Source organism: Zonotrichia leucophrys, chromosome 8, assembly GCF_028769735.1.
Source record: "Zonotrichia leucophrys gambelii isolate GWCS_2022_RI chromosome 8, RI_Zleu_2.0, whole genome shotgun sequence".
NCBI classification, from domain to species: Eukaryota; Metazoa; Chordata; class Aves; order Passeriformes; family Passerellidae; genus Zonotrichia; species Zonotrichia leucophrys.
Window position 1 is genome coordinate 23,383,471 of NC_088178.1, and position 27,851 is coordinate 23,411,321.

At 41.8% G+C, this 27,851-nt stretch overlaps 1 protein-coding gene across 3 annotated transcripts in view; it reads right to left on the reverse strand.

Moving 5' to 3' along the window:
* Positions 1–27,851, reverse strand: part of LOC135451325 (cytosolic carboxypeptidase 6-like) — an 876,962-nt gene that overhangs the window by 98,931 nt on the left and 750,180 nt on the right. The window lies entirely within an intron of this gene.

Genomic DNA, 27,851 nt, shown 5'->3' on the forward strand with positions numbered 1-27,851 from the left:
CATAGGGACAACATCTTTCTCCTTCCATTCATCATCTCACAGACCACCTGCTCATTCACCTCTGTAAACACCATGGCAACAACAGCCATTGTTTATCCAAGAAATTAATCGTAGGAAAAGGAGTTACTATTTTTAAAAAACCTCAAGCAAAAAAGGTTTCCTCATCTTGCTTCCATAGAAAGGAAAATGCCAGTTTAGAACCACTCTTGTTCTCACTGATATGAAGCACAAAAGACAGTTTTGCTTTTTCTGCAGACACCTTTACAGTCTGACAGTGTCTTTTAAGTGTCCCTGCAGAAGCAGCTTGCCAGCACTGATGTGCCACTAACTCTGCATGACCTTCCAGCAACTCTTCACAGCACTTCAAGCATTTTTTTCAGAACATTTCAATGATATTCCAGGAGCTGTTTTCTCTCAGAATGAACCACTCCAACCCAATTGCTATTCATAAGTAACTATTTACCAACCCTGTTTCGTGGCAAATAATGATAAATAATGATACCTCTTGATGGTAGGAGTAACCTGGCATGACTCCCTAGAGCCCCAAAGTGGATGGAGAAGAGACTTCTGTTTGTGTATGGTTCAGCAAAAGGATGGAAGCCCATCAGTACTGCTTTCCTGCCTGCCTTAAAAAGCAAGGGATGCTTTTATCCACAGAAGAAAAGGAACCTGTACCCTGCTCTGGTGTGCCCGTCAGCCACCCCAAAAGGAGCTAAACTCAGAGTGCTGGCCTCAGAGTGGGAGGTCAGCAACATGCATATTCTGATCCTGCCTTGTTATCTGCTCGCTTCTCTCACCTGCCAGAGCAGATAACAACACCTCCTGAGGATTAGCTGACGTTTGGAAAGCACTTTGAAGATATAAAGCATCACAGTGTGTGCGAGTGAAGCGTTAATTCATCTGCGGGGCCGGTTCGCTCTGACCCCTCTGCAGAGACGTCCAGTTAATGTCAGCTCTGGCAGGTTTTGCATTCAGGCACCTGTCCACCAGCCCCTGGACTGCAGCCAGCAATTCACACAGGACACACAGGAGCCGTCAGATGGCAGCAACATTTGGTCGTGACAGGCCTGAATTGGATTTGAAAGGGTGACCTGGAGGTGAAAGGCTCTATCGAGAAGCCACTGCTGTTCAAATGCATATTAAATTAGAGAGGCTCCAAAGAGACAATGTTAAGACCCAGATCAAGTTTAGGCAAGACTTTTGGCTCGGCTGCATGGACAATTCTTGTATCATTTTTACCCTAAATGATCATGACCAGAAAATATACTCTTATGGATTTAGGGTCTGACCTCAAGCCAAAACTAGGAGTGTGAGCCTGAAGAAGGACAGTGCTTGTTCTGTCTCCTCCTTCCTCTCTCTCTCATATTAAGCAAATATGCATATACACTTATCACCATTGTTTTTTACCTTCACAATTTCTGAAATCCTTCCTTGCCTGAATTATTAGAACAAAAAAGAGGTGGCACTGAACAGGGTCTTGGAGCATTTCCTCACCCCAAACTTTGCTGGTTTTACTGGGCTCTGTCCATCTCTGCCCACTTGCGTGTCACCAGCAGATGATCCACAGAACAATTTAGAAATTAGAATTAGAAACAGAACAATCAGAAAATGCTTTAGAAATCCTACCTTGCTCACTCCTCTGCTACTGAACAGCATTGGCTCTACAGAAAGAGGGCTCTTCAGAAAAGACAAGTGGCAAAAGAATCAAGAGCTTTTTAGAAGAGGGGAGAAATCCTACTATAAAAGAGAATAAAAGAGAGAATAAAAGAAAGCAAGCAAGAGGGAAAGAGACAGTAAAAGAAAGGCAGAGAGAAGATGAGGCAGTAACTGTTACTCATTCTCTTATAATTAAAGCAAGAAAATTAGGTTATGAAACAGAAATATCTAAATGACCATGTTTTCACTGGATAATTAAATTTAGCTCTGGTCTGGTTGTGAAGGTTCTCCCAGCTGAAATGCTCCCAGTGGCTGTATTGAAGGTTTTAGCATGCCTTGGTGCTGTTCCTTAGACAGCAACTTGCTTGCTGTGTGACAATACACAAGCCATTTAATATCTTCAGGCATCATTAATTGCTGCTTATATGCCTGCAACTATATTAAGGTCAAGAATTCCTGTTCAACTATTCACTTCATAGCAGTATTAATAGCTTTGTGTTTTACCACTAACTTTTAATTATACCTCTGCAAAACCCTCGAACCAAGGAGCACAGACTTTACAAGTACATAAATAAGGCCCAAAGACATTGCCTGCTTCTCTTCTAATTACAAAGGCAAAGAGTGGTAGACTAAAAACAATGGCTAGGAGTTATGGCTCCCTGTCCCCTAATTTCCTAGGAACTCTTGCAGTTGGACAAATTGTGTGTAGGCAAATCAAACTCTTTAACTACCAGTTTCTCTATATTCTCTCAAATAATATATATCATTATTCACTATTTCTTACTAAATAAGTAGCAGCTGGCAGAATATAAAGTCATCAGGCAGAAGACCAAAGGCAAACAAAATGAAGTGTTTTTTAAATTAGCTTATACTGCAGCACTTACTGCCACTAGATTTTGGCCAAAACACAGGTGAACAGAAAGATCAATTAGATAAATTCAAAGAAAAATTATGTTCTTACACTCCAAGCAGTGAACACAACTCCTTGAACATTAAATCCCAAATTATACATTATCAGTAGCCTTGCTCTCTTCTTAGTCTATCCCTTAGCATCTGCAATAAAATTCTGAGCCAAATAGACCTTGGGTTTGATGCAGCATCACTGTTCTTATTTTCCAATTACACCTTAATTTATGCAGCAGAATGAGACTTCTGTAGTTCTTAAAAAGATAAAGTGTTGATTGGTGGTGAAAAATATGTGTATTTCTACAGTTTAAACTCAATCTCTAAAAAGAGATTAGACAAATGACTCTAAGGTAGATCCTGATCTATATAAAGCTTTCAGCTCAACAAGCCCTAAAACAATGAGAACTATAAGATGGCCATCAAAGGTAAAGGTCCATTTTACAGATGTAAAATATTTTAGAGGCCCCCAGATTATCCAGAAAACTGGATTAGTTGGACTTTTTAGAGGACCTGTAAGGGTTGCTTTTATTTTACATAGATTTGTGTGGAACAAGAAGCAAAAAGTCATACCTGGATGGCAACTGCAAACCTGCTCAGCCAGGTGGGAGGAAACAGCACTGCCTGTGTCATTCAGAGGTTAGGTGGGCCTCCATTTGCTTGAGAAGACAGGAAGGCTGTGCATGGACACTGTGCACATGCTTTACCAGGGGACTGACAGCTGAAAGCCAAACCAGCTCTTTGAGTTCACCCTGCCTGGCCACAGGCAGGAGCTGTCCATGGTCATTATCCTGACTCTTTTTTATGGTCATTATCCTGACTCTGTTCCATGGTCATTATTCTGACTCTGTTCCATGGTCATTATTCTGACCCTGTTCCATGGTCATTATCCTGATTCTGTTCCATGGTCATTACCCTGACTCTATTCCATGGTCCTTATTCTGACCCTGTTCCATAGTCCTTATTCTGACCCTGTTCCATGGTCCTTATCCTGACTCTGTTCCATGGTCATTATCCTGACTCTGTTCCCCTGCAGGCTGAGCCTTTCTGTTCCTTCCTCATGCTCAGGGTGAGCAGCCAGCACATGGAGGAAGAGATAAAAGTGAAAGCTGATAAACAGGAACACAACAACACCGGAGAAGATTAGGGACTCTACAGCAGACATAAATGCTGAGGGGAGGGACAGCATGCAAATAACAAACAGAACTGACCCTGGTGTTGTCTTGCTCACCCATGATTCATCCACAATGGGAAGAACAGGTTTTCTTGGCTTTGTCCTACTCAGAGACGGCTCAGCATAACATTTTGTACCAAACTGTGGGATGTTTTCTCTGAGCTTTACATCTAGCAGTATTTATGGTCTGCACAGCGCTATAAAAGCTAAAATGTAATGCACATTTTGGAAGGGTCTGCCATCGCAACTGAAAGCACAACATATCATGCCTTTTCCAGGGCATTTTATCAGCATCAGTTCTAGATGAAAGTTTTTTCTCCAAAATTCCCCTATTCCTACTTGGCCAAGAGGTGTCCTGGGATGCACCAAAAGCAGTGTGGCCAGCAGTCAAGGAAGGTGATTCTACCTCTGTACCCTACTCTTGACACCTCATCTGGAGGTTTTGGGGCTTTTATAGGAAAAAGCATGCAGATGCTGAACTGTAAATAAATCAAACCAACATTTAATCCTTGCTCTCTTAAATGTTGCACATCACTGATGGTTTTCAGGTTGAGCATTGTGAACAAAAATATTGAGATTTAACCCTCTCGGGAAGATAAACCCCACAGAGCCACTCACTCACTCTGCAGTGGACTGGAGAAGAGAATCAGGAGGATAAAAGTGAAAAAACAAGGTTTGCTCTCCTATTCCAACCACAGACCACACAGCAAGGCAGAAACCAACTCCACTCTAAGCAGCAAAGCCTTGCACAAAACTTTGGCAGACAACTCGTGGGCAAAGCAAACTTTTGGTGAACTTGCTGTGTTTTTCCATAGTTTCCCTGACAGTTTCCCCCCCTCCACACTCCCACACACCACACTGAGAGTTGCAGAAAGTCCAGAGCTGTACTTTAACTTTGCATTTCTCTGAAGGAAGGAGGTTGCTGCTATCTCTGATGGTTGGAACCTGATCCTGTCATCATTAACTTTCACAGAGGCTCTTCATTTGCTGAATATTGGTCTGTAATAAGAAGCAGGAAGGATAGGCATTTTTATAGCAACTACCTGCCAACAGATTTCAATTCTTTATCCCTTCAAAATCCCACATCTGTCCATGTCTCCAGGCACTAGTGGAAGAAGCTCTGCATTAGTTATTTTTATTATCAACATAAAAATCTTTCCATTTATTTATTTATTAAGGAGAAAAAACCAGCTATCTACAAAACTCAGTTCATTTTGTCCTTAGGCAGACATTTAAAGCTGTCTGCCAATGTCTTTCCTTAATAAAAAAAAATAAGCTAAAGTCTTTATTACACACTGTGTAACAAAATATGACCAACTACATTCACCCAACTGAGACATGCACCATCCATCTATCAGAAAGGATTGCTGTCACTGGACGAGGAAACATCTGCTAAAGAAGGTGTTGTCTATCCCATACCTGAACCTGACCACTGATGGTGTATCAGCCAGACCCCCAAAAAACCCCACTTTAAGGCTGGGTCTTTGCTTTTGCCTCTTAGATCGGGATTTGAGTATTTTTCTGTGATATATGTATTTTTCACATGAAGGCTGAAAAATACAACCCAAACCACTTCTGTACCTTGCACAAATACCCCTTGGACCCTCACATTGAGGGTGATGCATCTTCTGTCCAAAATTCTGTGGCCTGTATCATAGGGATATATCCCCCTATCCCTGAAAAGCAGAAAGGATTTGGAGGCCTGGCTGGGATGTGTGGCAGAGCTGCTGCCTGCTCTCTTTCTGGGCTAGTGACTGGCATGTTAAACCCCAACAACACATCTTAGACTGACACAAGATGAAGCACATTAGGCAGATGGCATGTTTTTTCTGCACAAGCCAGTGCCAGAGTATTTCCTCCTAATGATCTTCTGTTCTTGTTCTCACAGCAAAATTAGTTTTAAAGCAAAGAGAAACAACAGAAAAAAAAAAAGTATGTAGCATGATGAGAGCAAAGATTACTCTGTGGGAAAAATATCAACAAGAGCAGGGTTTTGTTCTTTCAATCCCATGGCTTTTATTTATATATATATATATTGTTTATAAAAACAAACACCCTATTTTGTCAGACTTGAAAAGTCAAAATTTACATTTAAATGGAGACATTTAGCTGGGTTTTTTTCTCTCTCTCATCTCTTGAATGCAGAGTACAAAAGATTAAAAACTCTCAATTTTCCTAAATGGACGGATAACAGGTGAACTTTGCATTCTGAGAGCTATTCATTTAGTGAACAATGTTCAACTCAGCAAAAGACCAAAGCCCAGCTGATCAAGGGGAAAAGAGCACTGGCTACAAGGCCTGACACAGATTTGCTCAACAGCTGAGACCAGAAGAAGCTGTGATCCCATTGTGTCCTGTTCCCAAGGAGGAAATTATGCCATGTACAGCAACACCTACATTTCCAGATGTACAGTGGATCACTATCCAAGCGAAAATCGCTGCAATTTTAGAGATTGCAGTGCTACAATGGCCCTGGTTTCATTGCCAGAACTACTGCAGATGTTTAAAATGTGAGGTGGTCTGCTTGTAAGAGAAAATTAGAAGACTTAAAACAAGTCCATAATTGCATGGCATTAAAGCCATTGTAAAATATCAAAGTGGACACAAATACTATGATGACCCTTAAAGCTTGCTACCAATTACCTTCCTTTAATTTTTCTTTTTTTCTTTTCTTTTTTCTTGTTTACTTCCTGGCCAGGAAAATAATTACTGATTTTAAGCAGAGAGTCTATCAAGCAGGTACAAGTGCAAGGAACGTGCTCAGATAATTCCATCTTAGCCCCATGGAAAGGTGCAGTAGCAGCTCATTCAATTCTGGGCTGCATTTCTCCTCTCTGCCTTTTGCTAACATAGAGCTGATCCACACTGTCAAAAGGACACACAAGCCAAATGCTAACCTCATGTTTTTTAAAACAAGGGTTGACCACAGATCCGACCAACTCTTTGCAGGGTCTGATTTTAAAGGCTTTTAACAGTTTCTCATGTCTTATTCTGAGTGAAATGCATCCATAAAGCCCCACCAACAAACCAAAAAACCCCCAACCATGTCCCTTTCCCCTGCCAAAAATAACCCCAAAACTAAACTCCCTCACCACCCCCCCCAAAAAAAAAAAAAACAAAAAAAAACCAAAAAACCACCAAAAGAAAATAATTAAAAAAAAAAAAAAAAAAAAAAAATCGCCCAAACAAACAAACCACAAAAACCCCCAGGAATAGTAATAACTGTTTGGAAGAGGCACAGACACAAAATCTAAATGCCTGGGAGGCAAATGCTCTATCACTCCGTACCCAGCAGTAGGAAATGACTGACTCACTCTTTTAAAAAAGTTGCAAACAGTGTTTCTAGACTCCCAGGACTAGAAGCTATCCCAACCACATTCCTATTGGGACATGTATTCTGATGTTCACCCATCATCTCATTGGTCCCTCTGTCTCTGGAGAGTTTTCCTTTCTGTCACTCTCACAAACCACACAAGAATCCATTGTTTAAGCAACAAATGTTGCCAGATTTTCTAGCAGTTCCAAACTTTAAAGCATTAAGAAAAAAAATACAAGAGAATGGAATATGTTAAAGCAATTGATTCTGAATTTAAGCCTTATCCTCAGATTAAAAGGATTTTAACTGAGCCAGCAGGATAGACATCAGAATGTATGAAGAACTTGTATCCTGGTTTTCTCCTCAAACAACCAGAAGCATCTGGGAATATTTGGTTGTATCTGGAGCACTGACTTGACTGGTATCCATGTGGTACTACTCCAAATAGTTTGAGAAGTCTGCCCAAGAAATAGATGAGCAATGCCTCCTTTCCCAAGCACACCTCTGTACAGCTGTGTCCATCTCTGTGGTTCCTCTACCCCAAATGTGAAGCAGATCTTTAAAGTAGTGCTGAGATCACTATATTATCGCTGCAGCTGCTGCAATGCTGTTTCTGGGCATGGACTTATCACAGCCAAAAAGCAAGCCATTTACTTCAGGCAACCCTTAGGACAAGATTTTAGCCTCCAAGTGATATCAGTTTGATTCAGCCCTGAGTTCTCCTGAAAACATCACAGGATCCAATGAAACATTCCCGTTCGTTGCCATTTCCTACCATGACCTCTTCTAACAATACTACACAAAGGTTTACTGTGTATTTATTGTGTTGTGTGTGTATATATGTATTGTGTCTTTATTGTGTTGGTTTATTTACACATTTCATGTGGCATCCATGCCCACAACATCCAAATCTGATGTCTGTTAATTCCACACAAGTGAACTCAGCTGGTCAAGAGGATATAAAGTGATATAAAATGTCAGCTTTCATGTTCTCTGGCTAAAGCCAGCCATGTAATCAGGCACTCTTTATGATGGGCATATCATGGATAAGCAGTGATGACAGAGTTTATCAGATACCAAAGGCCACTCAAACACACTCCTGACTCTGCCTCTGCAGGAGTTTTTCAATCAGTGATCCCAAACTTGGCACATGGTAATCACAGCAGGTGGAAACATGAAAACTTCTGGGTTACCTTCAAGCCCTAGCAGGAATTAGCATGGCCTTGAATTAACCTTGAATTTTACCCAAGGGAGGAGGTGTGCAATATATTGAAACAATCAGTACTAACTGGATGCAGAGTGTGAGCTTTGGGACAGAACAGGGCTAATAAAGATAAAATACTGAGCTCTTCCTCCTGCTCCTCCAAGGTAAGGCAGCTGAGCCCAAAGGGCCAGGCAGCAGCTAAAGCAGTTACATCTCATGCTGAATGCCCAACTTCTCTGGAATGGCTTGTCTGCTCTGAAGAAGCATCTCCTGGGCTGGGTGGGTGGCCACTGGGTCTGTGTGACACTTCTCTGAGTTACCTGAAACACTTTTATTTAAACTAGGCATTCCTGAATTTCTTGTAGTTGTTTCAGCAAAAATGTTTGTATTCTTTTCAATAACCAATTTGTGGAGAAAAGGACTTTTAGAAATATTATTCAAAGAAAAATAAGCTCAGCACACAACTGCAGTCAGGTCCCTCATGGAAAGTGGTCCAGCCTGAAAGTACACAATCCTTAGTACCACCCCAACTTTTTAGCAGTCTGTCTTTACATCCACAAATTTCCCTGCACAGGAGAGATCTTCACATAACTCCTCCTTTTCCTCCACCCATCCCAAAATAACCCCACAAGCCAACAACCTATAGCTTTATGTGCAGTAATTTGACAACATTACATTCTTAATCTGCAGCTGGGAAGCAGAGACACAAAGGACAGTACCAGGGAAGAGAAGCAAAGCACCATTCAAGCCTGATTCTCTTCTGTGCCAACATGATGGATTCATACTCAAATCACCATAGCTAAACTATGCTGGGATGCTCAGCTGCCTGGAAAAACCAATACATATCATCCCACCATGTTCTGAGTGCTGGCGGGTTTTTTTTTAAGTTTGATTTGTTCTGGTTTTGGAGTTTTGGTTTTTTTTTGTTGTTGTTGTTTTGTTTTGTTTTCTTTTTGTCTTCTTTTCTTCTGGTTAATAGGTTTTGTTCTTTGTGGTGAGGATATTTCTTGCTTTGTTTTCAAGGGCTCTCCAGGTTCCAGTAAATGACACCGGGTTGTGTATAAAGCTGCAGCATTTTATTCTCTAATACCAGGAAATTAATATGCACACATTTTTCAGTTTTTTATCTTGTGAATACAAAGACTGAATCAAAGCATCAAAAAGAAAGAAAGTGGGATTTTTTTTTTCTTGCCTAAGTTTTCTGGGACTCAATAATATTGTCAGTTTCTCTTTCTCTCCTGCTTCTATTTTGTCTTAAGGCTCTGCATCTTGGAAGACTGTGAAGCTGCTGTGTGATTTTTATCTCCATGATTAAAGTGTTACACTTTATTGAGCTCTTTGCATCAGCACCAAAATCTGCAATGCAGGATTTTACATAACACTTCATTTTCTCCTCGCACCATTACTGTTATTAACCTGGTCGCAATAAACAGAAAATACAGCTCGGCTCATGATGTACTCCCGAGTTTTTGTGTGTGTGTTTGTGTGTGTGCATAACAGTAAAGGAAAAAGAAGAAAAAGAATTGAAATGAAAGGGTCTCCACCCTGTGAAAGACTAGTAATGGCTGCATGAACTTGTCATTTCCTTAAAGAACAATCTCAGCCTTTCAGAGATAAAAGGAAAAGTTCTGTGCTGGAGCTTCTGCACGTAAGGATTTCTTCCCAAAAAAAAAAAAAAAAAGATCAAAACATAACATCCAAACTATTTCCAAATTCTCTAACTCATTGGACTTCTCAGATGGAAGATTTGATTGATATCCTACTTTCATTGATATCCTACTTTGGGATGTTGCTCGTTTCTTTGTTTAAATGACAAAGAATGTGAGATCTGCCAAGGGGACTCCAACAAGGGTTTGGAAAGCAGCTGAGGAGCTGGATGTGCCAGCACAGGTGACCTTCCCACTCCACCAGTGGCTGGAACCTGTGTGTTTCACAGACACCAGATCTCTGAGTTCCCAGGAAAACAGTGTGAGTTAAATACCCAAATGTGTAGGAATCTGGGTTACTGACAGAGATTCTCTTTTAGCAAGGCAGGAGAGACCTGCAGGTTGAGGAGCAGAGACACCTAGATGTGTAAGCAAGCTACAGGAGCCATGAAAAAAGAGATGGGTCATCCATGAACAGATTGTCACCAAAACTGATTGAAGCCTAATGGGAGAAGGAGAAAGAAAGCAAGTGTGGGGAATCTGGCATGTCCCAGAGAGAGCCCTAAGAGGCAAAGCCAGTTTGGGTATGTCCTGGCATAAATTCTTCAGGAGCTTAGGCATCATCTCCAAAATAAAACAATTAGGAGGCCAGGCTTCCTAGACTCTCTCTTCCCTTTAGATAACAGAAGCTCTCCTTTTGCAGTCCTGAAATTCTGGAGGTGGGGAGTTGGGGGATATCCTAAAAACCTGTGCCAAGCTGCCTGCACTCAGGTGCTGCAGGACCATGAACTGCACTGTGCTGCCACAGCAGCCCAGGGCAGCTCCTCCCAGGGGTGGTCAGGAAAGTCAATGCAGACTGGGCCCAGTGGCACTGCTATAGATTACCCTGAAATGTTCTGGTTATTTTTGAAGGATTGCTTTGTTTTTTAACCCAAGAGAAATGTTTTAGGAAGCTCGCCAAGCTTCTGCCCCCTACTTATGTGGGTTCTGCTCTTTACTCGTGCTATTTATTTTGTACTTGCTCTTTACTCAGTTTACTACAGCTTGAAATATAGCAGAACATTTTTCAGTTCGTCAGTGTGTTGTTTGCTGTCAAGGAGACGAAATGTTACTACTTTCCTCTGGAGAAGCTTAGGACATGATGGATGAAATGTCACAAATAATTAGACTTTTCTTATGAATTACATTTTTTAAACTTCTGTTTGCATGTCAGCAGGTGTGTTACGGATAGGCTGCATGGAAGGACCTGGGGAAATTTTAGTTCTCTGGGAACAGCAGTAATGTAATATCTGATAAGCAAGCTGAGACAAACTTTAAAAACTTCTACTATGGCAGTTTGGGGCTAGGAAAGATCTGAGTCCAGTGGCAGAATCAAAAAGGTCCAATCCAGTTCCTGAATAGCATGGACATGGTTAGGGATTTAAAGATTGCTTGACACAGTCTGACCTGAAGTCCATCCACTGCAGTGTCTTGATTCTGATGGTGATGTTTTGTGGCACTGTTAAGCCCTACACGATACGACACCCAGTGATAATCTAAATAACTATCAGGCTTGGAGGAAATAAAAACTGCAGTTCACTTTCACACTTTGAGCAGAGATGTACTGCAGATAGGCAGATACTCAGATTGCATAAAATTATCCAGGAGACAGACATGAACAAACCCTCCAACTCTGAGCTCACCCTGGATAGCTGCTCTACACTTTATGGGCTGGGCACACAGCAATGAACACCCCCAAATACCTGAGCACGCTGAAAAATCTGCACAAAACTGTCTCAGGTGTTCACACACTGCTTCTTCTTTAGGGTTTATGTGAGTTTTGAGATCTCTCATCATTTTAATCTCCAAGTTTATAAATGGCCAGTTGTTACAGCAGTAAACACTGAATCAAACATAAAGCTGCAGCTGAATTACTGCTTTGAAATCTTGTATCACATGCAATGACTTTAAATTGCTTGCTTTGCTAGAAAGGCTGAAAAAATGTGAAGACGTGACACTCTACATCACACTAATCAATGATGTAAATCTTAACTGTATGAATGTATCAATAATGAGGAATGCTCCAGGGGAAAAAACCAGGGGAACTGCACACCTTTAAGATCTCCCTTCCATAACCAACTTATTCTCATATGTTGTAGAATCATCAAGAAAATATAAAGACTAATAATGACGTGGCAAAATTTACTTAACCCCCCTGACATGGAAATAAAGTCTTATTTTATCCATGGGGAAAAAATGTCGCTCACATATTATGTGCTCAGCAATCTGTACTGATTAGGAGTGATTCAATTAAAATGGAAGCATTGCAGTGAATGACATAAAAAGCATCACTGAAATTTTCTCAGGAGATTTGAAATGTTATTTTTAATGCTAAAGATAAACTGTATACACACAAATGTTTGAAGGGGAAGAGGAGCCATGAAGTTCCAGTGTTCATAAACAGAACACAGCTTGTTTAGGTCATCACAGCATTTCAGATAAATATTATAGATATTGCTATTATCAAAACAGGGCCTGGGAAAATAGTTTTCAAATACCAGGAAAGGAGAGCAAGACATCTCTCAAACCCTTTTCTTCTTCTTACTCAGAAAACAAAGCTGTGATCATCGACTCCTCTCAAAGGATCATAAAACAACAAAAGAAAATTGCCTCCCAATGGCCAACATGATGAGAGGGAAAAGAGGGAGCTTGAGTAGCTCCTTGACTGTGTTGCTTCCTCCCAGCAACAGCTAATGAGATTCCCTGCCAAGGTGGAACCTGCCACACATCCTCTGCATCAAAGGGGATCTGGAGGATATTCTATTGCCTTTGACTACTACACTGCCTAGTGTGGCAGGAAGGCACATCTGAAAGTTCCCATGACCCCCAAAAGTCACATATTGCTCTCTGAGGAGCTTGGAAGCTGATAAAACCCATAATCAAGCCCTTGTTTTGCTGCTTCACAAACACTTGTATTCTAACAGCTGTGTGCAGGTTTATCAGAGAGAGGTGGTGGTTGCATCTCTGCCTTCCTCAGTCAGGCCCATCATAACTTACATGGTATGATCACTGTCCATCCTTCCTCTTCCTCCACACTGCAGCTGGAGGAAGCTCAGGAGCACTGTCAGATTTCCTGCATTGAAATCACAGAGTTGCTCCCATGGTAGGTTCCCAATCCGTGTTCCAGGTGCTACAAGCCACCCCTGTGACTGTTCACAAGGGTCTGAGGATGAGGGAAGAGACCAGGATCTGACTCCATGTTTCAGAAGGCTTGATTTATTATTTTATCATATATATTATATTAAAACTGTACTAAAAGAATAGAAGAAAGGATTTCATCAGAAGGCTAGCTAAGAATAAAATAGAAAAGAATGATAACAAAGGCTTGTGGCTCATACTCTGTGTCCGAGACAGCTGGGCTGTGATTGGCTATTAATTAGAAACAACCACATGAGACCAATCACAGACGCACCTGTTGCATTCCACAGCAGCAGATAATCATTGTTTACATTTTGTTCCTGAGGCCTCTCAGCTTCTCAGAAGGAAAAATCCTAGAGAAAGGATTTGTCATAAAAGATGTCTGTGACATATCCCCATTGGGGCAACGCTCAGTTGGCACCCCAGACACCTGTGGCTGCTGTCCAGCATGCCTGTGCTCCCTGTGCCACTTTCTAGCTCATCTTAAAACACTTAATGAGTAGACTCAGTGGGCAGGGCCACGCTGCAGCCCAGTAACCAAAGCCCAGGGGAAAACAACCTGCCCAAGATCACCCAGGATGTGAGGAAAAGCCAAGCAGTGCTTTTGATTTCTGTCCATTGTGCTGCTGCTCTTGTTTTGGAGGGCTAGGGAGAGGCTCCAGGTGCTGAGCTGAAACCTTTTCCATGTTAGACCCTGTTTTCAAGAGAGTGAAGGTGGAGGTTGTAACTACAAAAATGACATGGAGATGGGAGGTCACTCATCTCTTTATGTTCTACCTATTCTGGGTAAGTATTTTGTTTAGGGGAGACAGGAAGCCTTCAGAGTCAATGCAGCTTCTACCACTGATCAGTGCAGGCAAAGGAAACAGAAAGAAGCTGGTTTTCAGGGAAACTATTCTACAACCTTGCTATTTGCTGCACTTTACACTGGGAACCTTGCTTCCTTCATTTTGGGGCAGAGGTGTAAAGAAGTATTCCAACACGAAGGCAGAATTTTGGCTCTGTTCCACTCGACTGGAGATAAGGATGCAGTGTCAGCTGCCTGGGAACATAGCTCCCAGTGCTCAGATATTTTTTTGGATTTCTCTGGTTGGGTCCCAAGTCACTGTGCTCATTTATCACACATTGAAGACTGTTGTTTCCTAGTACTTCTGCTACAGGGAATACTTCAGGAGGCCCTGCCTCCACTGTTCCCAAGCCAGCAGAAACAAAAGGGGCAGAAGCTTCCATCTCATGCAGTGACATGTGCACTGATTCCTCAGCTCTGACATGGGCTTGGCATTCGACCTTCAACAAATCATCCAGTTCCCCCCAGCTCTCACTCTTATAATGGGCATTGCAAAAATCAGTTTGTTAAATCTCCATAAATCACCACCTCCTCATGAAAGATACTTTTCCATAGTGCCCAGTACTGCAAATTCAATGGGATGCTGATCAGAACAGGAGCTGCTGTACCATATATAGCCTGCCATTGCACACACCTAAACACAGCTCCCTTTTCTTGTCCTCCAGGGTGGAAGTGCAAGAATTACTGGCAAAAGGAACACCCAGAAAAAATGTTATTTCAAAAGGTGCTGTTTACTTAAGAAATTACCCCTACTTTGTATTTAATATTTTATACCTAAGGTTCAATCAATGCAGGAAATTCTCCTTCTATTCTCGTATCTCAACTATAATGATGCAAAAGGTCATACAGCGTATCATCAATAAAATACTGTCTCTTGAAAATCAGTTTTCAGATAGTCAAATTATTTTTGAAATAGAAGTGCCATTCTTTAACCCTGACAGGAAGTTAGAGGTACAGCATTCAGTTTCCATTTAAAAATTAGAGTGTAAAAGGGTAGGGGAAAAAATGCCCAAAAATCACTAACACAAATGTCATTCAGGCCTGGCAAAAAGGAACAGAGATTAAATGTTACCATTTATAGTTTGCAACCTAAAGAGAAGATCACTGAGCTAGAGCATGACAATAAAATCTATTGCATGTATGCAAACTAGCCAGTCAAATCTCCAGTTCTCTGCAGGCTGGAAAAAATAACCAGAGGAAAAAGAAACAACAAAACATCAGAACAACTGAAAGAAGAAGTAACACTTCAAAAACCTTTCTGTTTCAACTACATATAATAAGCTGTTCCTGATACTGGGGAAAGTCTGAGGGCTGGGTGTTTTTTCTTTTCCTTTTAATGTGAGATTTTTACTCTTGCAATTTATCTTTAACGTTACTTGAACATAGGTTACTCTACCTGCACACCAAAATATACCGGCTTGGAGTTTAATTTTGAGACACTTAACATTACATTTTCCCAAGAAATGGTTGCTCTTCTCCTGAATTTGATGGCTCGTTGAGCTTCCAGGTAAGAGCTGGTTTTACAGGGATGTCTCTGTACATTCTTTACAGTCCTTATAAAACTGCCCGGCCAGCCAGAGCACTCATTGCCTGGGGAACTTTTGGTAGGGGTAGGTTAATCTATGTGACCCCCATAGTTCATCTCAAACTGCTGCACAACTTTCTAAAGGGCCATCTTTATTTCCTCCTCCATCTCTGAGTGACTCCTAGCACACACTTTCTCAAGGATAGATGGATCAAACACAGAGGTGAGCGTAAACACATTTCTTCCTGGGAAAACATTTGCAGTGGTGTAGATAAAGACTCAAGGCTGCCCACTAACACTCACAGTCCCTTGTGCACCAGCTCCAGTGTAAAACCATGTAAATGTCCAAACACAATGATTGCGCTCCAGCAGAAGTATTCCTATTCCCACAAGAAATACAATCCAGCTGTTGAGTGAGGCTTTTTATTAGCAGGTATCTGTCCTTTCCACTAATGAAAATAATTTTTCTGTTCTCTGAAAGAACCAGCAGATTTCATTCATTCCAGGTTAAAGTCTTTTTCCTGTATTCCTGTATGCTAATGTGTTTGATTTTTAAGCTGGTGATGGGTAGTCTGTCAAAGTTATTTCAATGTAGAGCAAAGGAGTAGCTCCACACAGCTTGTAAGCCCTTCCTTCCCCATCCTCTGAAGCAGCATTAATCAGAACTGCTGCCTAAGCCATGGAACATTTTGTAACTCTACCCAGCCTTCTTCCCACCCCTTAACACCTCCTCTCCTCTTTCCCCCCACCCCATCAGCGCTGCTCCCCCAGCACAAATTGCCACACATCTGTACAAAGGACAGGCGGAAGAATAAGGTGACAGTTCTTTAAGGAAAGAATAAAAATGCAAATTAACAAACACCAAATTTGCTGTAAACATTAAATACTTCAGACATGAAGCCTTCTGTGCTACAAGAGCGCTTTCAGCATTATCTATTCACAGCAGTTCCTCTGCTCCTGAGGGTCATAAACACTGAGAGATGGAGCCAGCAAAAAAGCTCTAGTTGAAATTCAGCTCACAGCAAAAGCAATTTCCGAGTGTGCAAAGTGCTGTCAGCAGGCCTGATGTTTGTGTATGAAATATAGACAATATGACTGGCCCATCGGCAGTCACTGTCAGCCTGATGGATGGGGCCTGGGCAGGAGTAAAGCGGCTGCCGTTAGGGCCCAGTCTATCAGATGCCTGATGGAGATTCGGGGGCTTAATGGAGGTAAAAGTTTCTTCTAATCGGGCAAAATTTTCCAGCGGTGATCACAGAGAAAATAAAAGGGATAACAATCTGATGCGAGGGCACGAGCAGGGCTGCCCCGCCTTGGCACGAAGCAAAAGAGGGAAGAGATGCATTCTCAATATGGAGGGAAATTGGTGGCTTTGTTCTTGGATGTCAGCTGTCCCAGAACAGACAGGACAGCTCTAAGGGTCTCTGTGTGCACAAGGTGCTCCCCACTGCCCACACTCCTGGCATAATGAAAATATCACTCTGGTGCCTCTCACAGCATACCACTTACTGATGGACACAGCACCACACTCATGCAGAAATATTTGTGAAACAGCCATTTCAAATGTCCTCACCCCTTCTACCATTTGGAAACCAACATTCTGGCTATTTCTTTTTTTTTTTTTTTGCCCCCAAGGTTGTTACGTGGGTAAAACTTGATGTGCAGTATGTGTGGGGCATCTGCAATAAAAACAGTGGGCTAAACTCTACATCCTACCTCATGCTATGGGGTCATTACCTCGTGATGCCCCTCAGGCAGAAAAAGTAGAGACCCTAGTAAAAAGGCATGGCATGGATCAGGGCACTTGTAGTGGTTCAGTTATTAGTACTCGTGCCAAGAAACCATGAAAATCAAAAGACTCTGTTGAAAAAACGCTGACCACTTCAATAAAAACAGAGAGCAATTAGAAATGAGCTTGTTCTTCAAAGTCCACAAAGCAGTCTGCAGCCAAACTGTATATATTTTGAAACTAAAGAAACCACAGCTTTGATCCATCCCTATTTGCAAAGGCAAAGAAGGGCTGACAGCTTGTGATGTTTGCCTCCCTTCAGGTATGTGAGAAGGCAAGTTCACATCCTAGGGAAAGGCAGAATTATTACAGGTTTTCACTCCAAACCAGGACTGCTAAGCAGAAGAATTTCAATGAATGCTTAAATTTCTTAAGCAAAACCACCATAAGAACTGAGACAAAATGCAGAACAGGAAATTAAGATTGTGCACAAATGGGAAACGATCCCAGGTCTAGCAGTCTGTCTAACATTTTGGAAGAAGCAATATATTTCTACAAGAAACCACAGGTTGAGAAAACCCTTCCTCTCCACTGGGACTTTATACTTTTCACCCATCATTACAGGCTCTTCCTTGATCAGAAATAAAGACAACAGTAGCTGCTGGGCGTATTTGAGGACTTAAAAAATGGTCATTTCTTTGCACCAGTGTTTAAAAAGCTCTCCAACAGGAGAAACAGCAAACTTTTCAATACCCTAAATTGTCATGGTCATCATAATGGGCCCAGGGTCAAGAGGATGGAGTACACTTCATTAGCTCCTACCTGACCTTCCAAACATACAACCTGCTGGTTCTTTCACCTCTCTAGGCATGTTCTCTACAGCTGGAGATTTTCTTCCTTGGAAAACCTCTCCTCAAATACATCCACTCCTGCTCTCAGGCTGGCAGCTGGTCTTCACACACCAAACCCATCAGTGTTTCTATGATATTCTGTGGGGCTTTGCCTCTAGAACCCAGTTTATTCTGCCCCAGACTCAGCTGGAAATTCTACATCCCAAAGCCCCAGCTTAGAACTTGTCACAAGGGCTGGCTGTTTCCTACTTTCCAAAGGGACACGAGCAGGCAGGACTCAGCTGGAGCCTCTGGTAGCAAAGCAGCTCCTGACATTAATATCCTTTAGCACAGGCTCCACGAGAGCTGCTAACAGTGAGCTTTTTAAAAAGATTGCTGCATCCTTAACAGGTTTTAAACCAAGCTCCTTTACACTATTACCAGCACCTGATGAAAACCACTACCCTATTGAACTCACCAGCGGGCTATTAGAAGTGTGTCAGATTATATTAACTAGGCAATTAAAAAAAAACACCCAACCAGCAACAACAAGGAGCAGCAGCTCGGCTGGTGAGGAGAGCCTGTCTGTCGTTTTGTAAATCCCCAAATTAATTTTGAAAGGCCACTTTCAGCCTGGAGTTAAGGCCAGATTTACCCTCTGCGTTGTCTGCAGCGGGCTGAATCTCTGCAGCAACCTGATGAAACTGATTATTTATGATAAGTGACTGACATTGGAACAGTGCCCAAAAGGCGAGGGAATGAAAGCTGCTGTGACCCCGAATGAGAAGATTTTCTTTGATCAGCTTGCACCAACTTCTAAAAAAATTATGACTTTTGGTTTCATGCAGGAGATCAAATAATTAAACAAACAGATGTGCAGATATTAATAACAAAAGGTGTTGCATGAGGGAAGCATTCAACCACAAACAAGCCATTTATTTTAAGACTTAAGTGTTGCTGAAATTCCCAATCAGAAGAAGAAAGAATGATTTTTAAGTGTGGTGTGGGAGGCATTTTAGAGAACTGGGGGTAATTTAAAACAGAATATGCTTTTTTGATGAGACTGCCAAAACCAAGATGCCTCTGGATAAAAAATAAAGCAAAAAAAAAAGTTAATTTACATACAGACAGAGCTGTCAAGCGAGTCATCAGCAGAGAGAGGGATAACAAGTCTTTGGGTAACAACTCCCTTGTTAGGAAGATGGCAGCAAGAAGCAGGATCAAGGGAAAAGGAAAGCCACTGTACTGATGTTTTAAAGGAATAGTTAGCATTTTCTCTGGCTTGAGGGGCTGAACATTGCAGCTGCTTGCTTGGTGCAAGTGGAGAAACCACCTGCATGAAGGATGCACAGCTGGGGAAATAATTGAGTAATATCTTCTATTTCTGCTAGCATACAAGGGTCTGAGCAAGGAGTTTGGGTCTGGACTCCAACCTCAGTTTTCCTCAGGTTTATGCTGCTGGGGAAGGCAGGAAGGATGTTATTTTGGGGCTTTACCTCTCCAGGATAGTCAGAAGTGACTTGAGGAGGCACTGGGGACAGAGTCACAGGCCCTGACCAAGAAGTCTCATGGAGTACCACACACACTCCTTGAGTGCTGCTGGATGAAAAGCCCATGGTAAGAAAAATAAATGAAAAACCTTTTGTCTAGAAGTGAATATTTTACGCAAAAATACATTTTTCTGTTCTTATATGCTACCAAAATAAATCCTTACACTCTGCTAAATATCACACAGAGAATTTATTTTAATAAAAACTAAAGTATGTATGGCAAAGGTTTTACAAACAAGAAAACCTTTAGGACCAGAACTCTCCTTATACTGTTTTAACATGGCCATTTTCATGTATGTGTTTGTGGTGCAGAGCATTGTGCATGTGCACGGAATTGTACCTTTGTGACCATTGAATATTTGAGTAAATATCAATGTGATAGAGGGTTTCTTCATGAGAGTACAGTAAATAGCTGTTAGAACAGAGCAAAGTGGGTTTTTATTAAAAAACCCAAAGACACAGTAGGGTAAGACACAACTTGGGTACCTGTGGAGGTGGACTGGTTAATGTAATAGTGTTCCTGTCTTCCAAGTTGCTACAGAAGTGACAAATCTACCCAAATTCCAGCCCAGGTGAATCACAATTATCTGCATCATGACTGGAGATGGGGTTGAGTTTCAGAAAGCAACACATGCCCACAACTCAGACTGACTTTGTCTTCAGAAAATGCACAGAGCTCAATGCATTTGGTCTTACAGGAAACCACCAGCAAATTTTCCAACAGGATATTCTGAGGAAAGAGAGGTGCCCAGCCAGGGGAGGATTCCTGGCTCCAGGGCTCCACATGCATCCAAGATACGCCTTTGATTGATTCAAACAGACAGAAAAACGATCAGTTCTTCATGGCACATGGTCTTTCCTTCCTCTGCATGACCAAAACAATGCCAGGATTCAAGACAAATGCCAAATTGTGAGGTTGGGGCTGGTGAGACACACACACACACATGACAGGGAGTGTCCATGGGAGCTGAAACAGCCTGGCATCCCCACCTTGCCTTGCTAATGCCAAAATGTCCCTGTGCAAACAGATGTTCCATTCCTGCGCAACCCCCTTCCCTTTACCAAGGCTTTATACCCTTCACTAAAAATCATTCCCAACATTTTCCTCACTCTGACCTCGCTGCACAAGAGAACAGCAGCACCAAAGGTAATAAAATGTGTCCTTTAGTTTCAGGAGTCTGCCTTCCATTTAAAGCATGGAAATGGGAGGCAGCAGCTGCTGATGGCTGTATAAACGTAACTGTCCACAGAGCATAACTGGCACTTTGCTGAACTCATCTCTGCACAATAATAGATGTGGCTGGTCTGATGTGATAATACTTGATTGATTTACCCACATGGTATTTAAAATGTGGCTGATGTGACCCTTTTGCTCCAGTCTACCCATGAACCATAGATTTGAACTCCACACATTAAGTGGATTTGTTGGAAAGCTGGAATTCACAAATCAAAGAGGCTGTTAAGGTTCAATAATATGGTTACATGATGAATGTAAAGCCAGAGCCCATTGCATGCTAAGTGTGTTGGATAAGGAGGCATCTCAACAATATCTTAGTGTGATCCCCATTCTTTTCTGCATCTTGACCCCAAAGTTTTCCAAAGCTGTGAAACCCAGATTTACAGACTTACCAATACAAAGAGCACAACTAAATAAAATTTCTTCTGAACATGCATCCACATGTTTGAGTATTTATTCAGATTTCACCTGGACTTCAACCCTAGCCAGGCTTGAGCCCTCATTAACAATTGTGACTCCAATCCAACATTACCCAGTGACTCTGCTTGACAGCCACCAGTGCTTAGCAAGTCTGTAGTTCTTTATGTCTTGGAGTAGAGCATCATTTAATTTGTCCATATAGCTCAAATACTTGCTTTGATATATAACGGGAAGGATCAAAGGAATCACTCACAACTGTTTTTCACTGAGGTACCTACCAACACGTTTCCAAGAGCTACAGGCAATTCAGGGGGAAGATGTGGTGGGAATTATGGGTAAACAGCAGCAAAAATTACAATAAAATAGAGGAAAACAAATGTTGTAACCACAGCAACAACAACAAGGAAAAAGCAGGTTTGTATTGTTTTTTTTAAAACCTGACTGGATTAAAACTTGTTTCCACTAAGCAAAACAAAAAGAAAAGCTAACATTTCTAAGAAAAAAATCCTTCTGATTGGAAGTTTTTATTTATTCCTTCTGTGAGTTTCAAAATAAAACACTATCAAGGGAGAAACTGACTATTTGCTTGTTTTTACCCTTGACAATCATAAAACCACATGTTCAGACAAACCTTTTAACTAAAGAAAACCTTTCTCTCCTCCCTGTGTTTCCCATATGTATGGTCCCTATTATTCACCCTTTTTCATAAATAACTTCCAGCACTTGGAATTTATGTGCAGTATTTAATAAGAGCTGGTGTGAATGTCGAAAGTATCTTGGTAAGATGTTATGTGTCAAAAAGCGATCATGTTACAGTGTGATGGATTAATATGAAGAAACAGCTTGAAGACAAGGTATTCATCTTTTTTTTTCTTTTTTTTTTTTTTTAAATGACAACACTAATACATTTGTTTCAGTTCTGAAATTAATTTCCTAATAGTAAGAAAGGTCAAAATGAATGAGAGACATATGAGCCTTTTTGTCATCTTTGACAAATTATCCAAAACAATCCTGTCAAATCAAAAGGGATAACATTTTGAGTAATAAATGTTAGTACTGATTAACTGGTCAAAGTTAATTCTTTCCAGGAATTGCAATATGCAAAAGGCAGGAATTCATTAATTTGCTTTGTTGTTTTTTGGGTTTTTTTTAATATTTCTTCTATTATGTTTTCAACATAGTTTTCTTGGAAACAGGCCAACCTGGTGTTTTCTGGGAATGATGCCTGTTGAATGGTACAAACTGAAAGTGGTATATTCTGTAGTGCTCAGATGGGTGTTTTTGAAGTAATTTGAAAGATAAATGAGATTATTAATCAATAGAAAAGGGAAGGGGCTGTTTTGCAATGCTTCCTGGTTTCCAGATGCTTTGCAGTGGGATTATGTTAGGGGTTTCTCCTGAGAGACAAATTCTCCTGAGTATGCAAAGAGTTAACACCCAGTTATAGAAAACTGAAACTTAAATCTAGAAAAAAGAAAGCTCTTCATCACGGCTGCTTCCAAACTGGTAAGGCTGCTGGGTTCTCTAGGGCTGGGTTGCTCTTCTGGGTGTGTTCAGTATGTTCAGAGGCTTTGAATTATTAGAAACTCCTTAGGGCAAGACTGGGGCAGAGAAACCACAGATCTCTCAGGGGATTCAAGGATCTGTCCAAGGGCAGAAGCCAATAAAGTCCAGCAGACGTTATGGGCTCTTCACCTCTGCCACCTGTGGGACTTCTTTTTGAAAAGAAAAATGGTCCCTTCATCCTATTTCACCAGCACCAAACTATGTGGGAAAGATGTAAGTTGCACTCAGTAGTCCCCAGAATTGTGGAACAAATTGTTATGAACACCTGGTTTAAAAACCAGAATATACATAATTTAAATAGAATTTTGGGAATCTGCTTTTCCCAGGTGAAAATCCAGCCCAGCTCTCCAGGGACCAGATGTGATTCATAAGATGTGACTTCTTGGCAGAGTGTCTGCATCACAAAACAATGACAAACTTGTCTTACTTCTCCAACAATACCAGCTGGGCTAAGGAAAATTATTACCTCTTCTTAAAAACCTTGGGGGTTTTCTATTCTGAAACTGTGGCAGCCACAGGAACATCATACCTCATCCCACAAGAACACCTTAACATCTCCCAAAGGCCTCACTGCACAGTGCAGAAAATCTTTTCTGTGTTTTTGTGAGGAGATTTCACCTGCAGACCCTGCAGGTGCTGCACACAGGAACTGCTGTGCAAAAGTGTGCAGGGAAAGGGATGGGAAAGGGCTGCTCTTAATTCAACCCACACAGCCACAATAAATGTCCTGGCTAAACAACATCTCCAGCTTCATGCTGCCTTTCTGTGCTCTCTTGGTGACTTCAGCTGCTGCTGTGCATCCGTTCCAGAGGATCCAGAGCAGTGCCCAAGCCAAGCTGAGTTACAAAAAAGCTGAATTACAAGCACTGAGATGCAGCCACAGTGGGTACCACTGCAGGCTGGGCCCACCAGTGCCCATGGAAGTACCTGAAATGCTCTGGTAACACATCCTCCACCACTGCACAGCCCCTCATTTAGGGTCTTCTACTAGAAATACCCTCCTAGTGATCCCCACAGAATAGTGGCCATATTCCTGACAGCAAATACCCAAATAATTTCTCTGTGCCAGTTTTCAGGCTTTTAGAAAAATTCATCCTTTTTTCCCTTTTAATTGGAAAACTACTCCAGAAGTCTAAAAAACCCCCATACTAAGGGAAGTTTTCCCCTTAACTTATTTCTGTAAACTTATTCTGCTAAACCTTTGGTCAACACTAAATAAATCTTTTTCTCTTTGGGGCTTATGCAAGTCAAAAAAGATCTGGAAGAGAGCACAGAGTTAGGTGACAGGGAGGGGGAGAAATATGCTGAATTCTGATAATTGCTCTTCTCAGAATAAAATTATTCCAATTTATTACAGTTGGAAGGATTTATGCAGCATAGAGAAAGCTATATCAGTCCATACATATTAGCACAAGATTGGGCTCTCTATTATATCAACACTTTTCCAAAACAGGCAGCAGCATGACTAATCTCAAAGCTCCGAAAAAGAAAGTGTCTCTTCTTTGTTTGGCCTCTCAAATCTTCCAAATAATTTTAAAAATATGTTCCCTTCTCTTCACCTCCTCCTGCAACTAAAAAAAAAAAAACCCACAGAAACCACAAACCCAAAACAACAACAATAAAAAACCAAAACACACACACACACACAAAATCCCTGAGAAGAATTTAAAGAGCTCATTCAAAAATAAAACACAAAGATAAAACCTCCAGTGGTAGATTCTTTCTAACTGGTGAATTTATTCTAAACTCAGTGCAGAGAACTGAGTAAAATAAAGGTCAGCCCCTGTGCTGGGAATTCCCCTGACCTTTCAGGCTACATCCATCATTGGTATTACACAGAATTTGCCATTTATCACACCAAACAGAGAGCAAATCTTTAACTCCTTTTCTCTTCCCAGCAGTACAGACCCAACAATTATTCAGATTTTAAAACAAAATCGATGTTTATCCAGCTCCTTCTTGCAGCTCTGCTTCTTTGGGCTCCTCACTCTCCAAGCTCTGGATGTACAGCAGGAAAGTGATGGAGCAGGGAGCACACGAGAGCCCATGTGTCTTGGGGAGATGGGTGCCAAGGGGTGGATTGCAAATCCCTTTGGAAAGGCCTTTTAAAAAGGGTCTGCTTTCCTACTGACACCTATTGAAGGGTATTTGTGACAATCCACCCCTGAATTAAGGACCATGTCTGGGGAAGCCTGGCATTACTGAGGAAGAGGATTCTCTGAAAGTTTCAGGCCTTCAGATAGCATCAGGGAATTGTTCTGCTGCACTTTCTGCAGAAGTTTGGCACCTGCATACATCAGATTTTAATGGTTTTGAAGGATCCCCCTAGCTGTGAAAGCATCCTGGATGGATGCAGTGAAGGGAGCAGCCCAGCCCATGAGGTCACAGTCCTGCTCATCACCACAGATGAATTTCTCTCTGACATGGAAATCTCATTTTATCCTCAGGCTTTCTGGTAGCAAAGTATAGTCAGTCCAGAAGTGGAGACAAAAAGAAGAAAGAGAATATAGGGAGCAGCTATTTCCATGTGGGAATTCACCTTCCTCAAAGCCTGTGATCAGAGTAGCACTGCCCCTTCTCCAGGACTCATTCCAGAGAAGAAAATAAACAAGTCAGGGTGCTGGGGTCTGACACAACCACACTGAGAGCCATAGAAAGGAGGTCTGGAATAACTTTATCACCATCTAAATGATCTCCTGTGTTTACAGCTGCCCAAAAATGCAGGGATCCCCTGAGAGTCCTGCTCCCTGGGATGGCCCAGCTCAGCTTTCCAGGCTGACAGAGCACGGCAGGATTCAGAGCAAGCCTCTTTCACCTCAGCACAGGGATCTCTTCCTTCCCTAAGAGCCATCAGTACATGCCTGAGCCACCCAGTTCCCTGGTGCCATTCAGTGGCTGCTGCTTGCATTCAATATTCACATTATCAGCACTAAGGACCAATTTGGGAGCTCCCAAGCTTCCCCCTCACAGAGAATGCAGAAAGAGAGGGCAGTTGCCAGGATATTTATGAAAGGGTGCATGGGACAACTATATCTGTGGAAGGTTAAACAGCCTAATGCATGATATGAGCATCTGTGTCATGAATCAGTGATTAAAGTAAAGCCTCTTTCATCAAAATTCCGCAATCTCAACCATGGTAAATAATAGGCTAATTAGGCATCTGCTCATCCCATGTCCAAAGGGACAGGCCAGTTCCTGGCACAAAGCAAAACATTTATTGCACCAGTGAAAAGACATTTTCAAGCCTGTGGACTACCTACAGCAGAAGAGATCAGCTCCTTCCTTTGCCAAAGGATGCTCTTCACAAGTAGGAAAGCAAGATCCTCTTCTGCTGTCAGGGCTCACAAACTGCCCTTGGGAACCAAACCAAACCAGCACCTGGCCCAGAGTGAGATGGACAGGAAACTTTGGACTAAATTTTAAAGCACTGATTGATTAGAAATGATAAAGTGTGGAGCTGGAATGTTCTAACTGCCCAAATGTGTCAGCTATAAGGTTTGAAGTTTACATACAGTTAACAAGGGGACAGAATCTGACCAAATTCCAAAATAGGCAGGTTTGGCCACAACAATAATTATTTCTCCTTGCATGGACTCAGCCACCCACGACATGCCCAATGCTTCCAGCAAAGGAACATGCTTTATTTGGTTCAGGACTGCTCCCCTCCACTCCCATCAAGTTAGGCTCACCTCCCCGTTCCCTTTGGCTCTGTAGGTACAGCTTAGCAGAGAAACTGATGCCTCATGCACTGTGGTGGGGACAGCAGTGTCTCCAAAGCTGGCTGTGGCCCTGGCACCGCTGCAGGGGCCAAATCCATTTGAATGACAGCCAGATTTAAGAGCAGATCTCCCAAGGCTGATTGAAATAACCCCAGAACTGCAAGGATTACATGTCAGTAGGGAGGCTGCAGATCCATCTTTATTCAGAATAAATGCCATTTCTTCCCAAGCACCCTTATCTATCCCTCACACATACCTCTAAGATCCCTTCAAGCAGTGAAGTGCTGCTGCCAGGTGACTGCATACCTGGAGGCCACTTGGCACCAGGCAGCCCCTCAAGCAAAATTTGTCACTAATTTTTCTGCCTGACACACTTTTAAAAACAGACAAGTGGAGTTTTTTGTCTCAAGATTCCTCCTCATTTGGCTGGACATTGCAGAGGAATGCTGGTCACCCCCTCCTAGAATACCATAAGAATAATCAGCAGCTCCCCTGAGTGTAATGAGCTATTTCTCAGATGGTTTTGTGCTCTTAGCACACCCCCTTAATGCCTAAAACCAGCCATGTGCCTGCTGTGGCATTCCCTGGGCTCCTGCATTGCTCCCCCAGGACAGACCAGATTTCCCATGGCAGCTTGCAGCAGACTTCAGAAAGGAAAGTTTTGCTAAATGCAAGATGGTCATGAATAACACAGGGAGTTTAATAACCTGTGTGTTATTTATTTTGCTCCTAAATTCAATCCGTGCACTTTATTACATTCAAGGGTGTCAACTCACGAAATATGTCAAGCCTGCTCAGTTATTGCCCAATGTACAGTAAAGCTGTTTTCACTCATATTCCATGAGGTTATTCAAAATGACTTTAAAATGCTTACTGCTACAAGAAGTTCAGGGGAAAGTTAACATCCTCCCTGTGCCCTTCTGTCTCCATTTGTCTGGCTGAATATTTGTCCTTTTGTACCTTCAGCAAAATTTCAGCAAGGTTTTTCATACATATCCTGTCCGAGAGCTGTTTCTGAAAGCCATTACCAGATGCATTTTTAAAGGTATTGAGAACAGGGAGAAAAAAGTAGATCATCTTAGAAATATCTTCCTTTTGCAAATACAATTTCTGATGTCAAACTGTTACAGCCAAATTGGCTCTTTCCACATTCTAAGTTTTTAAACATAAGTCACTTTGCCTTCTGAATTTTTTTATCTCCCCCTCCTCCTCACCTTTAATTTTGATGTAGAAGGACTGAGTAGCACTGTGAGAAAAGCTTAGGCTACACAATCACTTCAGATGATCAGAGGAAAGTTAAAATAAATGGAATTTACTGGTACTAAAATAATAAAGCTCAGAGACATCTAAAC